Source organism: Pteropus medius, unplaced genomic scaffold, assembly GCF_902729225.1.
Source record: "Pteropus medius unplaced genomic scaffold, Ma_sr-lr_union100, whole genome shotgun sequence".
Taxonomy (NCBI): domain Eukaryota; kingdom Metazoa; phylum Chordata; class Mammalia; order Chiroptera; family Pteropodidae; genus Pteropus; species Pteropus medius.
The window spans coordinates 215,932-238,908 of NW_024354360.1; the positions used below are offsets into that span (position 1 = coordinate 215,932).

Here is a 22,977-nt window from a genome sequence, read left to right on the forward strand (position 1 = left end):
CTGGTATCAATTTAACTGTTCTCAAAAGAAAAATTTTAAGACAGAAGGCATTATTCCATAATACTAACAAGAATTCAATATTGTTTGCTTACTGGTTTGCTTATTCCTTATCACATTTACATTTAATGTTCCTCCTTTCTTTCACAGGTTTTGTTGATGAAGACCTAAATTATGCAGCCAAGGAAAATTGTGCCCATTAAGAACTTAACTAGGAATTTTTCAAGTTTAGTAAACAAATAATAGTTCAAAATATTATAAGGAAAAGACAAAAGCTGAGGAAGAATGAGAAAAAAATCAAATGGAGGAAAATATTTTATTAAGGGAAAGGGAGACTTCTATGAGCAGTGATACTGAAATAATAATAATTGAAGAAAACAACTAGATTGTTATTATTTTTACACAGATTTTATTTTTTAGACTTTTAAGTTTAGAGACACAGCAAAATTGAGAAGAAATTACAGAAATTTCCCATATAACTCCTTTCCAACCCCCCACCATGCACAGTCTCTTCCACTATCATCTCCCACTAGAGTGGTACATTTGTTACAATTGATGAACCTACACTGACACATCATTATTATCCAGAGTCCATAGTTTACATTAGGGCTCACTCTTGGTGTTGTACATTCTACAAGTTTGGACAAATGTATAATGTCATCATAGTGCAATACAGAGTATTTTCACTGCCCTAAAAATTCTCTGTGTTCCACCTATTTATTCTCCTTTCCCCCGTCTGTGACAACATGGATGGACCTTGAGATAATCATGCTAAGCAAAATAAGCCAGACAGAAAAAGTTGAAAACCACATAATATCACTTATATTTGAGATATAAACATAAAAGCAATAAATGAACAGGACAATCAGAAACTAATGGACATGGGGAATAGATTAGGGGTTACCAGAGGGTGGTGGGGAGAGGGGAGGTAGATAGGGTAAAAAGGGTAAAATATGTGCTAACAGAAAAAAATCTAACTGTGGGCGGTGAACACACAATGCAATGTATATATATGCCTTACTGTTGAAATGTACGCCTGAAACTTACTGGATTTCGTTAACCAATATCACCATAATAAAAAAATTTTTTTTAAATTTAAAAAAATGTATAAACTAAAGATGTTGTGATAAACTCAAGAGGTACTGGGTCACTAAGAAGAGAGCCTTTGATTCAGGGAGAAAGGGAAAGTAGCAGTTATCCCATGAACAAGGGAAGAAGTCTTTAGTTACTCACTTGAGAAGACAAGAAGCATCTTGGAAAAGAGCTTTGGGTAGAAAACCCCTGAAGCCTTCTGGGCCTCAGTTTCTTCTTTTGGGGAAAAAAAAGAGAGGGAACTAAAGTTGATGATGGTACTCATTAATTTGCTTTCCTGCTATATAAATATTCAATAATTTCTCATGTAAAACCGGGTTTAATTAAGGTACTCAAGACAATGAGAAATGACCAGTCCAACCTCAGGCACTGGTATAGAATACACTAACACTGGCCATGAGAAAGGAGGATGCAGCACCTTTGAGATCATCCACACACTGTGGGGCCCCTAGAGATACTCCACAGACTCCTGATATGCTTTCTGCAGCTTCTGGGCTTGCTTTGTAGTCTGATTTCAGCCATTCAGGCATCTCCTAAAAAGAAAATATTCCAGTATTCGCCATGGTTATTTCAGAGATAAGCTGAATTCTGACTTTTTTTTTTTTGAGAAACATTTACTTCCACATTATCAGGACTCTATCCTGGTTTTGACAATCGCTTTGGAGAAATTGTGGCAAATTTGGTGTTTTTCTTACAAAACCAGACAAACGATGTGGAAACCTTCATGATCTGCTTCTAGGGTGTTTATGAGGTCACTTCAATACAAGGAATGTAAAAAATAATAATAATGAGTCATGTTATAGTCCTTCGTAACCCCTAACCCCTATTAAAAATAATTGGAATTATTTTGAAATGTTTCCACTATTACATAACGAACTTTTGACAAAGTAATTTTATGGTACTTAAACTAGATCAATAAATTCTGGTCAATACCAATGAAGGTGAATTTGCCCAATAAGGCAGCCACGTAATGGAACACCAAGTGCTTTTAGAATCAATGAAGTCTGAACATAGTTCATCTCTGTGACTACAACCGATTTCTCAGAGAAGTAAATCAAAATAAAGTTATTTCTCAAAGCCATATACAGGCTTTAGTTTTTAAAAAAAATATCTAGCTTCAATTTCTCAAGGTGTTAATTTTGCCTATTAAAAACACCCATACATTTTAGAGCTTAAGGTAAAAATTCTAACATTACCACATGTAACTGGGTCTAATATATTTCAATCCTTTTTTCTATTCATAAGAAAAACGGGAGATTTATAAAATTGACCTAAGAGATTAAGCAGATACCCCCTCTTCAGTCTCTGATGAATATCTAAGAGACCTATAACTCCCATCTGGTTATGAAAATAAAAGTTTAAAACCTAGGGTTTTATAGTTACTTTAAAGAATCAAATCCTTTATTTGAAATAAGAAAACTAAAAGCCAATTTAGGGAGGAAGCCTTATGTTCCCTGGAGCAAATGTGAGTCTTTTTCAGTTGGAAATAACAATGAGACCAACACACTTACTTCCTTTAGAGAAACTACGACCAGGACTGAGTGTCTCTCAGCTCAGGCCTGCCATCCTGCCCCATAGCCTGGAATTTACCGCTTGGCACCACCCTTGGTTTCCTTTAAATTTCGACTTCTGAAATTGGCTTGGAAGATTACATTGGAGGACACATGTATTTTACTTTCTCCATAGAAATTTCCCATGTCTCCCAGTGAACAATTATCTAATCTTTAAGTTTTACTCAATACATCTGAGGTTAATGTTTTTGTCCGAGTCTGTGTACTTGGCCAAATTTCCGTTTGCTGATATGTATAGTGACTGAAATTCTTTTCTTAGTTTCTACAAAACATTAAAAAATAAAAACAACACCAAATCCAAGGCATGTTGTTTCTCTTGAACTGCTGTGTATGTTTAGCCTGGTAACAACGGCAAAAGGATCAGGGACAAAGCGTTTGCCTTTGGAGCTGCAGGAGTACTAAACCTACTGAATTATATTGTCACCTTTGGAGCAGAGGCAGTTGCATCGCCAGGTTTAAGAAAACAAACAGTCGCAGATGGGGTCCACACATGAGGATGGGTCCAGCTGCTGGCCCTGTGGACATTTCTTGATGATCCTCAGCAATTAGGACACTGGAGACTAGAGGGGAGGGCCTGTCCTATCCACAAGTCAACCAAAAAAGAGCCCCCTCTGATCTGCTCTGCTCCATCACCCTGACTTGGCCCAGATGTTCTCCACAAGCACCCTGAATCCTGGTACTTGTCCACCTGCCATCATCACTCACTTTCCAAAGCTCCCTACCTTTCCCCTCACTTCCCGTTTGTTCCACTTTGCCCAATGCAGCCTTTGAGCAGATATAAAAAGCATCCTGTACCATGTCAGTCCTTCTGAAGTCTACAGACTAATTAACTGGAGAAATAAATGATACACATACCCCTCACACCAGTGATGTTCCAGGTGAGACAATTTGGCAAGACCTGGATGAACAATTCAGCTGTTCCCATTATTGAGTGTTGCATACAAACTACCCAAACTTTGGGACCAAAAACCACAGCAGTTACTTTATTATCATGCCCTGTGGCTCTGGGCCCACTGAAGCAGGTCTCAGGCAACTACAGTCAGATGGTGAGTCTCTTCTTCACTGGCTCATCTTCCTGCTGGGCTGGGAAGACTCCAGGGCCACAGTTTCTCAGCGTCCCAGCACTCTGTGGTCTCTTCATCGCAGAGCAGCCTCTAGGGTGGCTAGACTTCTCAGACAGCTGCCTAGGGCCTGCACCCAGCGTCCTAAGGCAGAGGACAGGGTGAGCCTTAGGCATTTTCCAATCTGGTCTGGGAATTTTTGCAGCATCAGTCCCACCAAATTCCCTATGTCACAAAACCTGCCCAGGTTCAAAGGAAAGAGATACCATAACTGATGCAGACGCTTTATCCAGTCAATGAAAGATCACATGATATCAGGCCTGGCAGCTGGGCACTCTGAAGGAGAGGATTGAAAAGAGCACAGAGCTTGAATGGTGACTGTTATACAATGTGCCGTGTAGAAAAGGGCCCACAGCCAGCAGAGGTGGGCAGGGAGCCACTGGGGCAGGTGTCCGCTTTACGAAGAACTCTGGTCACCTATTGCTATGCAGCAAACTGTCGAAGTTTAGAGGCATAAAACAACCATCGGTTTATTACAGAGAGATTTTGTTGTCCAGGCCCTGAGGCAGGGCTCAGTGGGCAGTCCTGCCTTTTGGGTGGATGGGGGCCAGGCAGTGGAGTCCACTGGCTGAACTGGCTGGCCCACAGGGTCCAAAACGGCATCCGTCACAAGCCTCACGTTAGACATTTCTCTCTATGGCACGTGGTCCAAGTTGGCCTTGTCAGCTCTCTCACCTGTTGATTCTCGCACCCTTTATTGGCCAGAGCACTCACAGTCTAGGCCAGATTCAAGGAAACAAACCCATCTCTCCACGAGAGAATGTTAAAGTGTCTACAGCTATCCCAAATTCACCACATGGAGTATATTGTTAAATGACAAGGCTAGACAGGCAATAACAGTGGGGACCTTATATGTATGAGGGAGTTTATTCCACTCAGTACTTCTCGGGCATTTCCCCGGGTACTCCCACTGACAGCAAGCTCGTCTGCAGGCAGGGGGTTGGGAATAAACCAGAAGCCATTAAGTGAGAACTATACTTGAAGTTCGTGACATTTGTTTTCCACAATATCAATGCTTATTTTACTAGAAAAGCAGTATTTTAAGAGCTTGCTACTAATAGATTCAATGTCTCAGGGGCCTGTGCTCGCTCACGCCCCTTGGTCAACACTGGGTTTCCCTGCATGTCTGCCATGGGTAGGAGCACCCCAAGATGAGGGGCACAGCGGGAGAGTAGTTAGAGTCCTCAGAGTGCTGGCTGCAGAATTTAGGGGTGCTACTCAGACAAGGAAATGCCAGGTGGACAGACTGGAGGCCTCTCACAGACCTTTTACTCAGTATTCACAAAGTAAATCATTTTTACCTTTTCTTAAAATTTTTTTTCTGATTATACAACTAATATATGCTCATTAAGCATTTTCAAACAATTTTTTAAAACATAAGAAGAAAACCCTGAAATCCCACCAAACTGAAATAACCTTATGAACATGCTGGTTTCTGTCTTCTTATATAGATTTCTAGGCTTGTATGCACATACATCACTTGACAAAAATGAGATCATATCATAGTTGCTGTTTCTACCCTTTTACTGAACATTTTTGGGGTTCTTTTTAAAAATACTTTTTGCCCCACTCTCTACCAAGTAAGCTCATTGTTTTTTCCACATATGTATAGTCGTGTACTAATACATTAAAAATAATTTTGTGTTTCTATTATTTTATTTTTCTGAAAGAGATTAATATTTACAAACTTTTCTGTATCTTGCTTTGCTCACTCACAGTTTGGAAATATCTCCTTCCCACATGAAACAGACGCTCACACATTCCTTGTGAGGGTTACATCATATTTCATGGAATATATATCCCACAATTTTTCTCAGCACTGCTCAACTGATGGATAATACATCATTCTCAGGAATCTTGCCACATGGTATATGTAGAACAATGCTGAAATAATTGTCTTTATGTTTATGTATATGTTGGTGTTTTTATTTCTATTGCCTAGATGCTCAAGTGCTTCTAGCTGTATTACAGGAATGCATAGGTTTAATTTTAATGCAGACTGTCAGATTACTCTCCGAAGGGCGATAGCCACCCACAGCCCCACCAGCAATGAAGGAATATCCTTTTCCACACATTTCTACCAGCAATAAAGGTTATTACTTTTTATCATTTTGTAAATTTGCTAATTTTAGCATAAATGACAAGAATTTAGTTTGCTAATTTTATCATTTTGTAAATATGCTAATTTTAGCATAAATGACAAGAATTTAGTTCTACTTAACAGCTATTCGTATCTTTCATTTTTCTTTCTCTTATTATCAAATGTTATTTTTATATTATGGTATTAATCATTTATCTTTCACATGCATTACAAATATTTTTCCAATTTAATGTTAATCTTTTGACTTCTTCGGTATCTTTTTAAAATTTTTGACTTTATTTATTTTTTTAACTTGTTTTATTTTTTTAATTTTTATTATGGTGACATCGGTTAACAAAATCCAGTAAGTTTCAGATGTACAATTCAACAGTAAGACATATAATAACATTGCATGTCTGTTCACCGTCCATAGCAGGATTTCATTCTGTCACTACATATTTGACCCCTTTTAACCCATCTACTTTCCCCTTCTTCTCTCCCTTTTGTTATTTATATGTGTCTATCATGTGTGTATAAAGCAGGTATACATTTTTAAAATTTTTATAGAGTCAACTATGTCTCTCCAGAGTTTCTGGTTTTTAGTTTGTTGTTAAAAGGTCTCTCTGACCCCCAAGTTTACACATATTTTCTAAATATTGTGTTATTTTGCTATTTATCTTTGCTTTTCTCCATTCATAACTGTGTATGTGATATAAGTAGGATCCAATTTTGTTTCCCCAGATAAATAGTTCCCATGCCCAAACCATTTATTACACAAGCCTGCTTCTCTTCAGAGCTAAGGCCCTCTGTGACTGCCAGTGACCACCAGGACCTTCTCCGCCCCACAGCTGGCTCCACTGTGCTCTCTTGTCCATTTCAGTGTCATCATTATGCTGTCCTGACTATTAACTATTTTCTCTTTTTAGTCCAAATTCTACATTGCAGCACAATATGGAAGTCTTGCCCCAAGTCTGTTCCTTCTTTCTTCTGAGCACTGTTCCCATGGACAGAGGTAACTCAGGGGGTCACGTAGGGTGATGACAGCACCTGAGCCAGAGAATCACTCACCTATGGTCCATACTCTGATTTCTGTGTGAGGAGGAGATACACTTCTGACTTTTAAGCATCTGAATTTGGGGGTTCTCTTTGCTACTGCAACCTAGCTCACCCTAACTAATGCAAGTGTGCACAGGATCAAAAAAACACACCTAACTAAAGGCAGAAGGGTAAACAGTGAGATGAAAATGAGATGGGACATCAATTTTAAACTTCTTAATCCTTTAGCAGGAAATGAAATTGGACATCTCTTTCAGAGTTAATCTTTTTAGTAAACCTAGTTAAGTTTTCTTCCCTCCTTTCTTTAGGCCCTCTCCCTCAAATCTCGAGAATTTCCCTGACTCAAATCTTCTGCCCATTGTTAAGCAGAAATGGTGTTAAGCCAGGTAGGGCCCTTAGAGTCTGAGGGGTCGGGGAGGGGACTTTAAGCTAAAGGTCTTTCTTTTTATTCTTTAAGAAACCAAGCCTGTTTCCCTTTATTCACTTAATAGGCAAATCAATAATAGAAATTAATAGATGTACGATTTAAATAATGAGTTTGTATCTTCTTTTCCTTGTCTAGGGACGGAGGTGGCACTTCAGCAGGAAATCCAAGACCCCACCCTGACTGAGGCAGAAAAGGAAAGAGCTCCATGAAACTCCTGTAGGCAGGGACTATGGCCATTCTCAGCAGGAAGCAGATAATGAAGAAGAGATCTCCCATCCCTCAACATCCATACTAGTAAGGGGGTTCATGACTCTTAGAAAAGAGGTAGGCAGCAAAGTTAGTTAGGGGGTTTCGAGTCTGCCTGCAAAGACACTGAGGTCATCCTATCTTAGAAAGGGTCTACTCTAATCCAGAGATTTAGGTACCAGTTTAAGCCATTCACTCACACCTGCGCAATGAAGACCCAACGACCTTCAACTCACCTGAGTCTCATTATACCATCATTATAATATGATGCATTTGCTCGGAAGTTCATTATCATTATAACAGACTGAATTCTGGGAGCAAACATGCACAAAAAGCAAAATGATGAATCACTGAGTCCTGTCAATCTTAGTTGTCAATCAAGGAAGTCCACTCCTCTAAAAAAAGTAACCACCCACAGCAAAAAGGAATAAAAACCCTGAAGTCTTTGTTACCAGGCCTTTTGAGCCACGCTTCTCTTGCTCAGGCCCACTTCCACATCTGGAAGTCTATTTTCCCTTCTAATAAAACTTTTCTTTTCTACTGTATTTCGGTGTCTTGATCAATTCTTTGTGCGAGACATCAAGAACCTGGACAACGTGCCGGGAGAGGACTCCACTCTCCGATAACAGAACCTCCTCTACCTACCAGGAGCTGTGTTCCCTGGAGCTTTCTATTCAAAATGCAGTCCCCTGGGAGCACTACAGAAAAGCAGAATTGAGACCTCACTCAACCCTACTGAAGGAAAGTCCAAGTTTTAATAAGACTGGGAGACTGGAAGCACATAGGAGCATGAAAAGTAGACCTGTGGCAGCCCTTGACCTAGTGCTGACTTGATTTATCCGGATTTCACCACCATATCTCAAAATAATGTGCTTATCTCACCCACCCTTGATCGATAACATTTAAATACTAGCTACTGGCTTCAGGCAATTCAGTATAAAACTCATTTGCACTAATCCAAATTTCCTCTTACTTATTAATTTTCCTAGACAAGAGCCTTCCACGTCCCTCCTCCTCCCCAAGATTCATGTACACCTACTATGCAGAGCTGTGGAGTGGCACAGGTGTGTAGCTGCCTCAGTTACCTGCCAGATGTTAACCATTCTCCTGGCCTTCATTGCTCCTTCCCCCCACACTGCAGTATCAGGTTCTGGCTGGTGGAGTCCGCCCATGGAGGTCCTGGACTTGCCTTTGGGTCTGTAGCCACTGGTCCTTCTCCAATAATGCCTCTGATTTATTTCCCAGTTTCCAAAATTAAATGGAATTTCTAGATTTACTGTTCACATCACCTCCCATTCTCTTCACTCTCAGTGGATTTTTCTATAGCATTATTTTTTCATGAATTACAATTGCCCTGAACTATTTTGGTGACAAGCTTTTAGGTCAGCCAAGAGACGTACAGGACAGTGGCTCCCAAACATCAGCCTATGATGACTGAGCCACTGCCAGGAACCAGGGAGAGAGGATCAGAAGGAACTAGCCCCTGCACCTTGATCTCAGGCTTCCAGCATCATAACTGAGAGAAAAAAACAAAAACAAAAACAAAAAAAACTTCTGTTGTTTGAGACACCCCCACCCCCACCCCTTCTGTGGTGCTTTGTTACAGCAGCCCTAGGAAATTAGCATACCACTCTCCAGAGAACCCTCAGAACTGCAGGCTGGGGCTTTGGCCCGGAAACATTTCAGTCCTCTGTCAGGGAGACCAGCCTTTCAGATGCAAAGACCCAGCTTGCCAGTGCTTGTCTTTGCTCGTACTGAAGGTATAAAACTTTTGCATAAATAACACTTGAAAATAGTTGTTGCTAATTGAGCAATAATTGTCTACAGATTGAATAGAGTTCATTATTTTAACCTTGAAATAGACCATCTTCTCAATAAGCAGATTGCTACTCTTTGGAGGATTTTGTTATAGAGTGTTTCTCAGATACCCACTCACCTCAGCTATTCAAGTCCACAAGCAAATGAACCAGTGTTTTTTAAGTCACTCTGCTTGGCACTGAAACGATTTAAATAAAACTATGTAACTCTGGCTACTTGCACATAACCAGCGCAGGGCAGCTAGTGGATGAATCCCAGGAGTTTCAGGCGTTCCAATCAGAAGACTTAGTATGGAAGCTGTGCCAGAAAGGAAGGGGTAGCAAGCTGGGCCCCCAGCGAGGGCAGCACTGAGGTGGGACCGCTGAGTACTGAGTATAAGAGCATCTAGTACTGGCCAGCCCATGGGGGCGTGACCACACATCCCCCAAGGCTCTCCTCAGCTGTGTGAAAAAACTCTCAATAGTGCACGCCCAGAATGTCACTCCCTCTAGGACTCTCACAGGCTCAAGGCCTGTTGGAGGCTTGGGGGCCTTACTTGTCACCTACAGTAGTGGTGCCTGCCTGATAGTCACATAGTGAATACACAGCATTTTCTTACAAGGACTTTTCATGGCTCCTGTATTTTCGAGTAGAAAATTATGTTGATAATTTTGGGCTTGTGCACAAATTGGTTATAATACCATAGGTTTTTTGTAGGATAGTAAACAGGATGTTTCAAAATGTCTTTTTAGGGGAGGATGAGCTGTTTTTGACAAAGTTGGGGACCACTGGTTAGGGATGTAATCCCTTCCATTCACAAAGGCTTAGAGTCTCTTTATAAAATTTTCGCCACTTCTAAACTCCCTCTTTCTGTGCCCAGCAATAAGACAATTTTACTTAGGCACTTAAGGAAGCAAAAGTTCTTTTGCCTTTTTCCTGGGCAGGGTCTGTCTACATTCCACGGACACATCCAAGATTCGCTCAAAGATGACAATGCCGATTTCTGGTGGAGAAAAGAAAAACATTTATTATGTTACAGTTCTGGGGAAGAAAGGAAGGAAACATCGATTGAGCGCCTAAGGCATGCTCAGTCCTGGGCTATGCCCCTTTATACATTCTCTCATTTAATCCTCTCAACAGCAGTTTCTGCTTTCTTTTTCCTCCCAGCATGTTTCAGTACCTGACATTTTATATAGTTCTTAAACTTCTCTCCTCATCACCTCTAAATGTGAGCTCCAAGATAATAGAGACTGTCTGTTTCACTCACTGCTATATCTCAAGTACTTGAACATCGTAGAACAGAAAATATTGAAAAGACGTTTGTTAAAAAATAATGTTATAACTTACATATTGCCAACATCTTTTGATGCTTAGGAAACTGAAGTTTGGAGATGTTATAAAACTGTGATGGTTAATTTTATGTGTCACCTTGACTAGGCCATGATGCCCAGTTGTTTGGTTATACACCTGTCTAGGTGACTTCGAAGGTATTTTTTAAATGTCTACTGACATTTAAATCAGTAGACTTTGAATAAAGCAGAAGAAGGTCTTGAGAGCAAAGGCTGAGGTTTCCCCTCCAAGGAAGGAATTAAGCCTCAGACTATAACATAGAAACCCTGATTGAGTTTCTAGCCTACTGGGCTGCCCTGCAGATTTTGGACTTGCCAGTTTCTGCAATCGCATGAGGCAATTCTTTAAAATAAATCTCTTTCTCTCTGTCTTTCTCTTTTAATAGACAGATATGATGCAGAAAGAATAGGTACAGTACAGGTACAGGTATAGGTATAGTTATAGACATCCCATTGGTTCTGTTTCTCTGGAGAATTCTAACTCTCCTAGCTCATATGCCTATTCAAAGTTAAGGGTAGACTAATGGTTGATATTTATTATAGAATTCAATCCTTACAACTACTGTTCATTATGTTCTACAGGTGAGGAAATTAAGGCTTGAAGGATAAGAGACTTGGCACAGTTTGTACAGCTATAAAGAGTCAGGTTTTGTACACAGGTGTGCATGATCCTTGAGCCTGACATCCCTCACTGCTCAACTCTTTGCTCCCCCGAGAAGAACAGGTGCAAGATTATCAGACTGCATCACCATGACTCTCCCAACAATAACCTCACAAGCCCCTCGAAAAGGGGAATCTAATGATGAGGACCATGATAACTAGAGGCAACATTTGCCCCGTGATGTCGCCTTCTAGGTACCCTTCTGGCACTTTCTTCCCCACAGTGGCACTGTGGGGCTGATCACATGAACAAAGCACTGCTTTTATTAGGAAGGGACACTGGACACACAGAGATTGTATCACTTGTCCAGGTTCACAAATGTCAAAGTTATATCCAGAGACCGAGTTCAGACTTTTGCTAAGTGCTTGCAAGAACCACAATAGACTGTGGCAATTCTTCTCATCATTTATTCACACATGGTAGGACGGACCTCATTAAGCAGGGATTTCAGCTGCCATCAGTTGGCTAGGATCTCTAGCTTGCCAGGCAGCCCCTGAACCCTCGCACGGTCACGCCCCTCACCACAGTCTGCCAGGTTGCCTGGGGTAGGCAAGGTTAAGGGATAAGTGCACAGGCTGCTGCTTATGGACACCGCCGTCACTGGCCTCCGTTCCTGGAGGACAGCCACCACCTCATTCTTCTGTCAAGGCACCTCAGCTGGGTCAGCGTTGGGCCCAGAGTGCATAGAAATGGGCTCTGGATCTCTCAGGGCTTTATGGGGAGCTTCACACACATTCACAAGGTGCCTACTAATTGTCCTGCACAGTACCAAGAACATCATGGCAGATAAAGCATGCTTCCTGCTGCTCAGAGCCACCATATGTCTAAGGAGGCCCACAGTCAATGATCAGCACACTCTGAACCATGTGCAAGACAGAGCTTATTGAGGACATCACTTAAAACAGCAAAAAGCAAGGCGCAAACTGTGCTTAGTGACGAGATCAACTCCGGGCAGGGGATAGCAAGGAAATTTTATTTCTTAAAATTTTCAATATTTTCTAGAGTATTTCATAGTGAGTGAATATCACTTTCATAACCAGAGACATTTAAAGAGCTTTTTCAACCTATCCTCTCCATACTGAATATTGTCTTTCTTTTTAAGCTTTGTTTATCTGGGAGGCCAGGAGAGGGGGAGAGAGAGAGAAGAAAGAAATACAGAGACGGAGACACACAGAGAGAATTCTTTTGATTTGCATGTCCTTGATTACTAGTAAGGCTGATAGTTTTTGCATACAATTAGCTTTTGCACTTCTTCTCTTGTGACTTCAATAGTCCATCTTCTCCTTTGTGTTGTTTCTGTCTTTCTTATCAAGGTGTAAGATCTACTTGTTGTATATTAAAGTTTTTAATCCTTCGTCCATCACATATGTTGCAAATGTGTCTTTGACTTTAAACTTTGTTCACTGTTTTATCACAGAGCAACATCTTTATGGGGACAAATCTAGTCATTTTGATGTTTGTGATTTTTGCCTTTATTGTCAGACTCAGCAAAGTCTTCTTAGATCATATGAATGTCGATCTATGCTGTTTTTATAGTTTTATGTTTTTATTTTTGCCATTTACGTATTTAAACCATTTCAGATTTATTTTGACGTAAAACATGAGCAAGGGATCCAACTGTTTTTCCCCTAATGGTTGGCTGATTGTAAAAATCACAGTTGGGTAACTCCTTCCCCTCTGATGTGAAATTCTTGATTGTTTTTAAAAGTTTAATAAAGTCATGCATATTTCTATGTGATTCTGGACTTTCTTATTTGTTCTGCTAATTTTTTGGCCCAAACGCCAGTACCATACTAATTATTACAAATTTTACAACTATAGTAAAGATTTCTTGGGAAAAGTCACCCTTACTGTTTTTATTTTTTAGAATTTTCAAGATATTTTTCTATATTTATTTTTTCCTGAGTGAACGTTAGGACTTTTTGTTAAATTCCTCTAAAGAAACTTTGGTTTGAATTTTTTTTTTAATTTCTAAATTTATAGACACTTGATTCTAGCCAAAAGGCCAAGAGATAATTCTAAATTTATAAGCAACAGTTAGGTTTCACATCCATAAAGGAAATGAATTTCCATCTCAGTGAAAAAATAATGGCTGAGAACATGGACTTTTCAGCTACATGGTCTTGGTTCAATCCCAGCTTAGAACGTTTCTTATTGTGTGAACTTGAGTGAAATATTAAACTTCTCTGTGCCTCAGCTTTTATGTATGAAACATGGGTAAAAAGAGTAACCATGCCATAGGATGGTTGTGAAAATTAAATGAATAGATGTTTGTCAGTGGTTAGAATATAATGCATAGTATGTTCTTAATGATGTTAACTTTTCATATTTGTTACTTTCCTCACTAATATTTTATTGTGACCCATGTTTGCTCCACACAAGAACACTGGGAGGATTAAATGAGTTGATATGCAGAAAAGGCAGCAGAGCACATGCCTGCGGTAAATACTCAATTATACTGTCTTTTTAACATCAAATGGTGGAGTCACCTCTTTCTACCCCCACCTGTCACCTTTCAGGAAAGGCACGATTACATTCTAACTTTTAGCACTGTAGGAACAAAATACAGGAAAAACACCTATCTGGGACAATGGCCCTAATTTTCTGTACACTAAAAATCTCCCTTCATGTACTTTTGTGTATTTCAAGCCTGAGATTGAGTCTCTCTGAGAACATGTAGTCCTGGTGAAGGAGGGAAGGAAACTCAGAGTTTCAACTACTTTGTTTTGTTTTAAATTTTATTCCCAAGCTAAGGCTATGCTTTATGGGTTTCATCTGGAATGGAGTTCTCCCACCTCATGAATCTGTGAGTATGAATGTTGGACCAGAAATGCTCTGAGACCCTCATGTACAGTCATAGCTGCAGATCTCTTTACTACAGGAAAATCACAGCATTAATCTGCATTCTTTGTGGTTCACCAGGTCAATAAATTACAGCGCTTGTTGAATTATGGTTTGAGTTAATGCAAGATGCCATAATTAACCCCAGAAGGCACATGCATTCTGTCAGGCCTCTGCAATCACAAGTCTCCACATCACAGGTATTTCTTGCACCACATTTGCTTTCTACTGAGCCTCATTTGTGGCTTTTAAGGATTTGTTGGTATATAGTTAATGAACAACAGCAGTCAGTCACACACACCTGGATTGCCATGGGATTTTAAGAAATATTTTTTCTTCTCATTCATTCCTAACAAAAATGGACAAAAATTCAGACACAAAAAAAAGTTCCATGAGTGCTAACACTTGAAGTTCTAATTTTTAATGGCAGCTGGCTCACAAATCAATGTGATCTTATTAAGTCAATCTTCCAAAAGGGTCATAATAATCTCACAGTAGTTTTGATACTTCATTAATGTAAATAATTATGTAAACCTCTGTAATTTTCCCTGAAGAATGTATTAGTTAACTATGGCTTCAAAACAAATTACTCCAAGACTAACACAGTCTCTGAGCTCAAGAATTTGGGAGTGGCTCATCTCGGTGGCTCTAGCTTAGGGTCTCTGATGAGGCTGCAGTCAAGTTGTCAACTGGGGCTGTGGTCTCATCTGAAGTCTTGAATGGGGCTGGGGATCCGCTTTATTTATTTATTTATTTATCTATTCATTCATTTATTTATTTATTTTAATTAAGTTTATTGGGTAACATTGGTTAATACAATCATATAACCTTCAGGTGTACATTTTCAATTGACTTCTGATATTCTATTGTGTGTTTACCACCCAAAGTCCATTTTTCTTCAGCCATCATATATTTCATCATCTTTACCCACTTCACCTTCCTCCTAAACCTTATATTTGAAAATACATAATTAGGAGTGAAGTTAGCAGCATTATTCACAGTGGCCAGGACATGGAAGCAACCAAAATGTCCTACGATAGATGATTGAAAGAAGCTGTAGTACATATATAAAATGGAATATTACTCAGCCATAAGAAGATGAAATATTACTATTTGCGACAACGTGGATGGACCTCGAGATAATCACGCTAAGCGAAATAAGCCAGACAGGAAAAGTTGAAAATCACCTGATATCACTTATATGTAGAATATAAACCTAAAAGCAACAAATGAGCAGGATCCACTTTAAACTATTGTTACCAGGCATCAATTTCTTACTGAGTGTGGTCTGGAGGCCTTGGTTCCTCCCCATGTGGGCCAACCTGTAGGGCTGCTCATGAAATGACAGCTGATGTCCCCCAAAGCAGGTGATGGGGTGGGTGAGGATTCAGCACCAAGACAGAAGTCATAGTTTTTCTCACCTAACCATGTAAATGACGTGTCATCATTTATACTATATGCTGCTGATCACATAGACCCGCCTGGAACCATGTTGGAAGGGACTCCCCAGGGTATGAAAGCCAGGAGGTGGGGTTCATTAGAGACCATCATGGAAGCTGGATACTGTAAGTACCTTATAAATGTCCAGCTAAGTAGGGATAAGTAGAATGTACTGGCTAGTGTTAAAGAAAAATCAGAATCAGTTCCCTTTTGCAAATCAGACATCAGTCACAATTCACCCTGGAAACTCCTTCATCAGTAGCCCAAGTCCTTGACCTCCTTCCTGCTTAAATTCCTCTAGAATTTACTGGTTATCACCAGCACCATGCTACCAGTGGTGCAGAAATAATGGAAATACACCCATATTCCCTCACCTAGAGAATCCCTCAGGATCCCTTCAGCCCACTTCTGTTTTTAGCCAACTCGGCTGCCCATCTCAGTGAGTGCTGGTGAGTGGGCATCTCCACTAGAAAGGGTACCTGGTCTCTTGAGCCTGGACAACAAGGTTCTGATCACAAGAATAAGCTCTCAGACTTTCCTGGTGATGACTACCACAGGCAAAGGCAGTGTTGCCTGGATTGTCTTATAGCTCTTTCTTCTCGCTGTGCATGCATGCCAAGAGGAGTTGGGGGAATGTCTTGGGCCAAACAACACAGGAGACTTAAAAGGAATTTGGTCTATACCTCAAAGGTTTTTGGTCCTGTTTCACAAGAAGAAATGTCCAATGGCCATGTTTGGGGGCAAGGGATGGAGTGACAATTAGTAAAGCTAATACTCGTGCTGCACAGAAGACTGTCTTTGAACCTAAAATATGCTTATCCCCTGTCCTCTGTTTTTTTCTTGATCTTCTTTTAAATAAAGATTTCTTACTACAGGATGGGTCCTTAAATTCAATGGAGATTTCAGAAAGTCCTTCATTTTGAAATGGCTAACGGCTGAGAGATAACATTGTAACAAATACTCTAATGAAAACAAAATAACGATGTACTCATCTCATGTTTTCTTAAAAATTTTTAATATGAGAAAGGGCAATTGAAAATTGAGTCAGATAGGCATCATGTCTCCTACACCATGTTGAAATATTCAGGGATGGGTGAGAAGTCTTGTCTGTTCAGACCTGTTTCTAGCCTTGTGCTTACCAGATGTTCTGTACCAGCTCCCCTGTGAGGCCCTTTATGGGGTACAGAGACATGGCCTGACTCAAATAACTTCCACTCTGCAGGTAAAAAATCACATACAAATAACTCATATAAGCCTGGTAGAGAAGTCAAAATGATCTGGAAATTCCAGAGGAGAAAGTGTTAATACCTATTGGAAAGATTCATTTATCTTAAACCTGTTTATTGAGACCTGCTATGTGGCCAGCAGTGTGCTGGGATGCAAAAAGAAAAAAATGCAGTCACAGCAGGAAGGAAGTGGATTTAGGAGTTTCAATAGCATGTGAACGCCAGATTAGCATGCTGCGCGTGGGCAGAAACAGATCTGTGTAGATGGTGATGAAGTTGGATCACAGAGGAGCCAATTCTCTCCAGAGGGTTAATCCAAGTTGCACAGAGGGAGTCATGCCTGGAGGGAGTGTTGAAGGATGAGGAGAGGGTGCCATCTGGCAAGAGGCAAGGATGTTGTATGGGGAGAACATTCCGGAAGTTGCTGCATGTATCATAATGTGGAACCATAATACATCCCAGCATATTCTAAGAATTATACGTGCTCCACAGTTATTGGATTTGTAGAATAAACAGCAGAAAGTCAGGCAGCAGAAAGAGTCATATACTTGTGAAGGAATATGGATTTTTTTTTTTCCTCGCAGTCAGTGGGTCTCCATTGGAGTTAGGGAACAAACCTGTGAGAATCCGAACAAAACTATGACCACATTCCTCAAAATGATGCGCACACTGATACAAGTGTGCCTATAATTTAAGAAGGTTCATGGAGCCCTGTGATGTGACCCCACACACCCACTGCTAAAATTCAAGCTGGAGTGAGACTGTCAGATGCTCACTTCAGAATCGTGCTCTAGGTGGGCAGTGGAGGATGGATCTCTGGGAGCCAGAGCAGGAGCCAGTGCAAGGTTGGTGTACACAGAACCTAGCATGCACCCAGCACTGATATTTCCTTGCTTCTAACATGTCAAGTGCATCACCAATTTAATAACAGCTATTTGGGAAAAAGAACTTCACATTAATGTGCATTATTTTGTAATCTAGAGTTTTTCTTTGAGTATTTTTGCTTGGAGCAATGGAAACTAACTCTGATTAACTTAAACAGGACAAAAATGTGTTCTTGTCTTGGGAACCCTGGGTATCTCTGAGAAACAATGGGGAGGCTTACACTCCAGGCATGGGAAGGGGGGTGGGGGCAGGCAGGAGCCCAGGCTCTTAGGAAGTTGGAGTCCTGCATATGGTGGGCTGCTGTGGGTCCACCCAAGGTGCTCTTCCTCAGGGACTAACAATTTGTTGGCATATTTGGATCCAATCCCCACCATGTGATGGGCAGCCCCACCCAATCCACACAGAGTGGTTAAGAACAGTGCAGAGCAGTGCTCTGAAACAAGAGGGTGGGGAGCCGTACCGTTGTCAAAAAACATAAAAAATTTAAAAAATTGGAAAGGATGATGGCAACCAAAAAACAACAGATATGTATCAAACTGACAAAAGCATGTATTAATTCTGATGCTTACATTTTCTTCTTCATTATCAGAACTTTCCTTGTTCTACAAATATTTACTGAGCACCTACTTTGTGCCAGGCACTGGGAATGATGGCAGTAAAAAAATAGACAAAATCCCTACCTCCCTTGGGTCTTGCACTGCAGTGGAGGGTAGACTCTCAGATGTCTTTAGGGTCAGACTCTAAAGATCCCAGTGTGCCTGGAGTTAAGGGACACTTGTCATAATCTACTCAAGTCCTTGACCTCTTTGCAACAGTTAGTATCACCAGTACAGTTTAGAAGTCCACTGAAGAATCCATATTTTCAGATGGAGGAAAGATGGCGTAGATGATAGAGGCTTTGCTCATCCCTCTGGCGACCAAATCAAAGTTGTGACAGAAATGAGGAGTAAACAGCAAGCAAAGTTGCCTGGGATCTAGATGAACAGAAGCATTACAACTAGGGAGATAAATAATTAATCAACCTGTAATGGTAGAAGGTAGGAGGGGGTGAAGATGCGAAGCTGCCCAGTCCCTAGCAGTTGAGTGGGACAGACGTTATGGCAGCAGCAGGCAGCAGCTGCAGACATCTCCTAAAGGGGCCGTGTCTGCAAGCAGATGTTTGCAGTGATGGACTTGCGTGCTCTGAGCACCAGTACTGTGTTGGCTGCTCGGGGGACACCAGAGACTTACAGGGGGACACTGAGTCATAGGAGTGAGGGCCAGAGGTGAGGCTTTCTCCCAGGCAGAAATGCTGGCAGTATCCACTGTTCCTCTGTTGAGCCCTCCCCACTCCCAGTGTGCAGACTCAGTGCCGGCATAGCTGAGACATTATCAAACTAGATAAGAGGTCACTCCACCCAGAGTATTCCCTGAAACTCTGCCTCCCCCAACTCACCGCCCCACCCAAGCCAAATCCAATTCTGTCCTCAGAGGAGTCCAGTGCCCCTTGCTGAGCCAACTCTAAGACTCACACTGGTGGCAGCTGGCCTCAGTTTCTGGCATGGCCTCTTGAGGCAACTATAAGCACAACTTCTGTGGACTGCTTGCTGAATCTTAACAGGTGACCCTGGAGGGGCACAAGCTGGGGTTAAACTTGGCCTGCAGCTGAACCCCTCTCAGGACTGTGCCTCTGGACATCTACTTCACAAAGCCACGCTAATAAGCCTGGGACACTTAGGAGCTTTGCTTAGTACTTAGAAACAGACACAGAAAGGCAGTCAAAATGGGAAGACAAAGAAGCAGTAACCATATGAGACAACAGAACAGAGATCCAGGAATAATGGAGTCAAGCAATCTAATAGATGCAGGATTTAAAACGCTGGTTATAAAGCTGTTCAATGAACTTAGGGGAAGTATAGATAAATTCAGTGAGAACTTTAATAAAGAAATGAAAAACATAAAAATGAAAATTATAAAAGGGAACCAGTCAGAAATGAAGAACACATTATCTGAGATGAAGAATATATTAGAGGGAATCAACAGAGTGGATAAAGAAGAGGATCAAACCACCCATATCGAAGAGCGGGAAGCCAAGTACACTCAATCAGAATGGCAAAATTGAAAAAAGAAGCCAAAGACTATAATAGAAAGAAGCCAAGACTATAATAATAAGTTAAGGAGCCTATGGGACATTATTAAATATAAAAACACCCATGCCATAGGAGTATCTGAAGGAAAACAAGAAGTTGAAGAGCTATTTGAAGAAATAATGATGAAAAATTTTCCTAACCAGGTGAAAGAAATAGACATATAACCCCAAGAAGCTCAGAGAGTCCCAAAACAGATGAAGCCAAAGAGGCTCACATCATAAGTAAAATGCCAAAGGTTAAATACAAAGAGAGAATCTTAAAAGCAGCAAGAGAAAAGCAGTTAGGTACCTACAAGAGAGCACCCATAAGAATGGAAGCTGATTTCTCAAAAGAAACTATGTAGGACAGAAGGGCTTGGCACGAAATATCTGATGTGATGAAAACCCAGGATCTACAACCAAGAATACTTCATCCAGCAAAGTTATCATTTATTGTTGAATGACAGATAAAGAGCTTCCTAGAAAAAAATAAGCTAAAGGAATTTACCAGCACCAAGCCAGTATTACAGGAAATATTGGAGGGACTTCTTTAAGAAGAAAAAAAATATGTATCAAAAACATGAATAAAGAATGGTAATAACTACATTCCTATCAACAAGTACCTCAAATGGAAAAGAATTAAGTGCTCCAACCAAAAAATAGAATGGCTGAATGGATAAGAAAACAAGACCCATACATATGCTGCCTACAAGAAATTCACTTCAGATTAAAAGACACACACAGACTAAAAGGAAGGGGATGGAAAAAGATATTGGGACCTAGAGGGTATTGCACTGAATGAAATGAGTCAGATAGAGAAAGACAAATATTGCATGATTTCATGTACATGTGGAATCCAAAGAACAAAATAAAACAACGACAACTACAAAAACGGAAATAAACTCTTAGATACAGAGAATATTTTGAAAGCTACTAGGTGGGAGGGGGTGTGGGAGATGGCAAAAAAGGGCAAAATACAAATGGTAGTTACAAAATAGACATGGAGTTATAAGGTGTAGCACAAGGAAAATAGTTAATAATGTAATAAATATGTAAGGGGGAAGAGGGGTACTAGATTTAGTAGAGTGATCACTTTGTGAGTTATATAGATCTCTAAACACTATGCTGTAAACTGAAACTAATATATTATTGTATGCCAACTATAATTTAAAAAACTCATTGAATTGTACAATGTAAATATGAACAATGTAAATATAATTGTCTATTATATTTCAGTAAAGTTGAAGAAAATACATGCAACTAAAAAAAATTCCATATTTTCATCTATACTTCCTATTTAGTTGAGTTCAAAGTTTTGTTGTCTCTTTTTCTGGTTACCTATTGCTGGGGATCATCTGGAGGTTTCTGAAGAGGGAACTTGCATGCCTAGGTAGAGCACAACAGTCAGGCATGGGATGCGTGCTTCTGTCCTCTACTTTCAATTCCATTATTGGACTGCACACATCCAGGCATCCAGTTAACTGAAAATAACTTTCTCTCTCAATGTTGCATTATGATGTGACTTTTCAGTATAAACCAAAGACATCGAAATTTAAGTTAAACCTCACCTATTAGTGTCACCACTAATACAAACAATAGTTGTTGCTCCCGCAATGACACCACAATTTACCTCCTGGCTGGTAGCAGTGCCCGGGCTTCAGAAACGTCAGGGGTACATAACATTGAGCTTCTCTCTTTTGCCCAAAGTCAGGTCAGTGGAATTCCCACATTTCCAGGTGTACAAAGCTGCAGGCAATCACAGAACAGGGAGGTGAGCCATCAGGGTCTGACAACTCTCAATGGCCCACCAGCACCATGTGATGACTGAATGTGATACAGGCAAAGGTGTACTCATCCTCTGTCTTCCTGCTGAGCCCACTGTGCCCTCAGCCAGGTATCCAGAATCTGCATCTCATTCCTCTCCAAACTCTAGCTGCCCCAGCTCTGAGCACAGCCTGAGTCACAGAGGTGGTGGGTGGTAGAGTGAGCAGCTTGACCCAGGGAAGTGGATGGTCTAGGCTATACCACAGGTTCCTTTGGGGAATGTGGAGTTCCGGAGAGCTAGGGTGAACTGCAGGGTAATTGGAGCTGGAGGGAAGACTGGAATGCAGGAACATTCCTTTGCAGGCTCCCATGACGGACTCTGCAGAGCTGGAGGAGATCCACAAATATTTGTCTGATTGCATAGCTCAGCCATGTGAAAGTCAGACTCGAAAAACCTGCTCTTTAGTCTCTATCCAGAAACGCTATTTGAACTGTGACCCCTGGCACTTCCTCTCCTCTCAGCCCAATTTTTATTCTGTTCTCCATTATTTCACTTCACATGCTTTTGTGGACTTTGCTAGAAATGTGAGTCCTGCCTTGAGCCCCAGTCAACCAGTGATCAGTATGTTCCTCTAACATCACCAAAAAACTGCCTATCGCATTTAGGATTGATTTGAGGTGTTCCTCTTCCCCACAGAGGAAAGCCCAAAATGGGGCTCTATCTGCACACCCCTGAGTATGGTGAGAAGCCCCTAGGCTAGTCCTCTGCCCCCAGGCCACACGGGCCTCCACTGCTCCTTGAAAAAGAAGTGTTTCCCACAGGTCTGGAATTCTTGATTGTGTTTTCATCCATGTGTGTGAGGTGAGCCCCAGTGCCTTGTACTTGTCACTCTGCTCTGACCAGCGGTTCCCAATCAGGTAGGTTTCAGTGGGCAAGTGGTCCCTTCCCTCTCGAGGTGTGCAGGAGGGCCTGAACCCCCAACAAGCATTAGCATGTTCCACTGAGGCTGGAGACATGGGAGCCACACAAGGATGACCCTGTCCCAGCAGGTTAGATGGTAAGAGTAGTTGGACCTAGGAGAAAACTGTTTTTAGGGAAACCTTTAGGGAGAGTGTCTGCACTGAGGTGGCCTGCCATCCAGGGGAGCACAAGGGACGTCGCTACCTGTGAGGTGCGTCTTGTATCTGTATGCTCACTTCTGTGTGGGCCCGAGGCTCCACCTTCAAGTCTAGGGGCAGAACTCCAGAGGCCCAAGAACTTAGATGGGGAAAAAATTTACATCTTTATTGTTACTAACTTATAACTACAGTTTAGAC

At 41.0% G+C, this 22,977-nt stretch overlaps 1 long non-coding RNA gene across 1 annotated transcript; it reads right to left on the bottom strand.

Annotated features, from left to right (window-relative positions):
* Positions 1-1,149: 1,149 nt before the first annotated feature.
* On the bottom strand, positions 1,150-22,079 carry LOC120594133 (uncharacterized). The gene is made up of 3 exons (XR_005650497.1): positions 21,527-22,079; positions 3,516-3,865; positions 1,150-1,622 (listed from the first exon to the last, which is right to left on the bottom strand). It is a non-coding gene; the product is annotated as an uncharacterized LOC120594133 (long non-coding RNA).
* Positions 22,080-22,977: the final 898 nt, after the last annotated feature.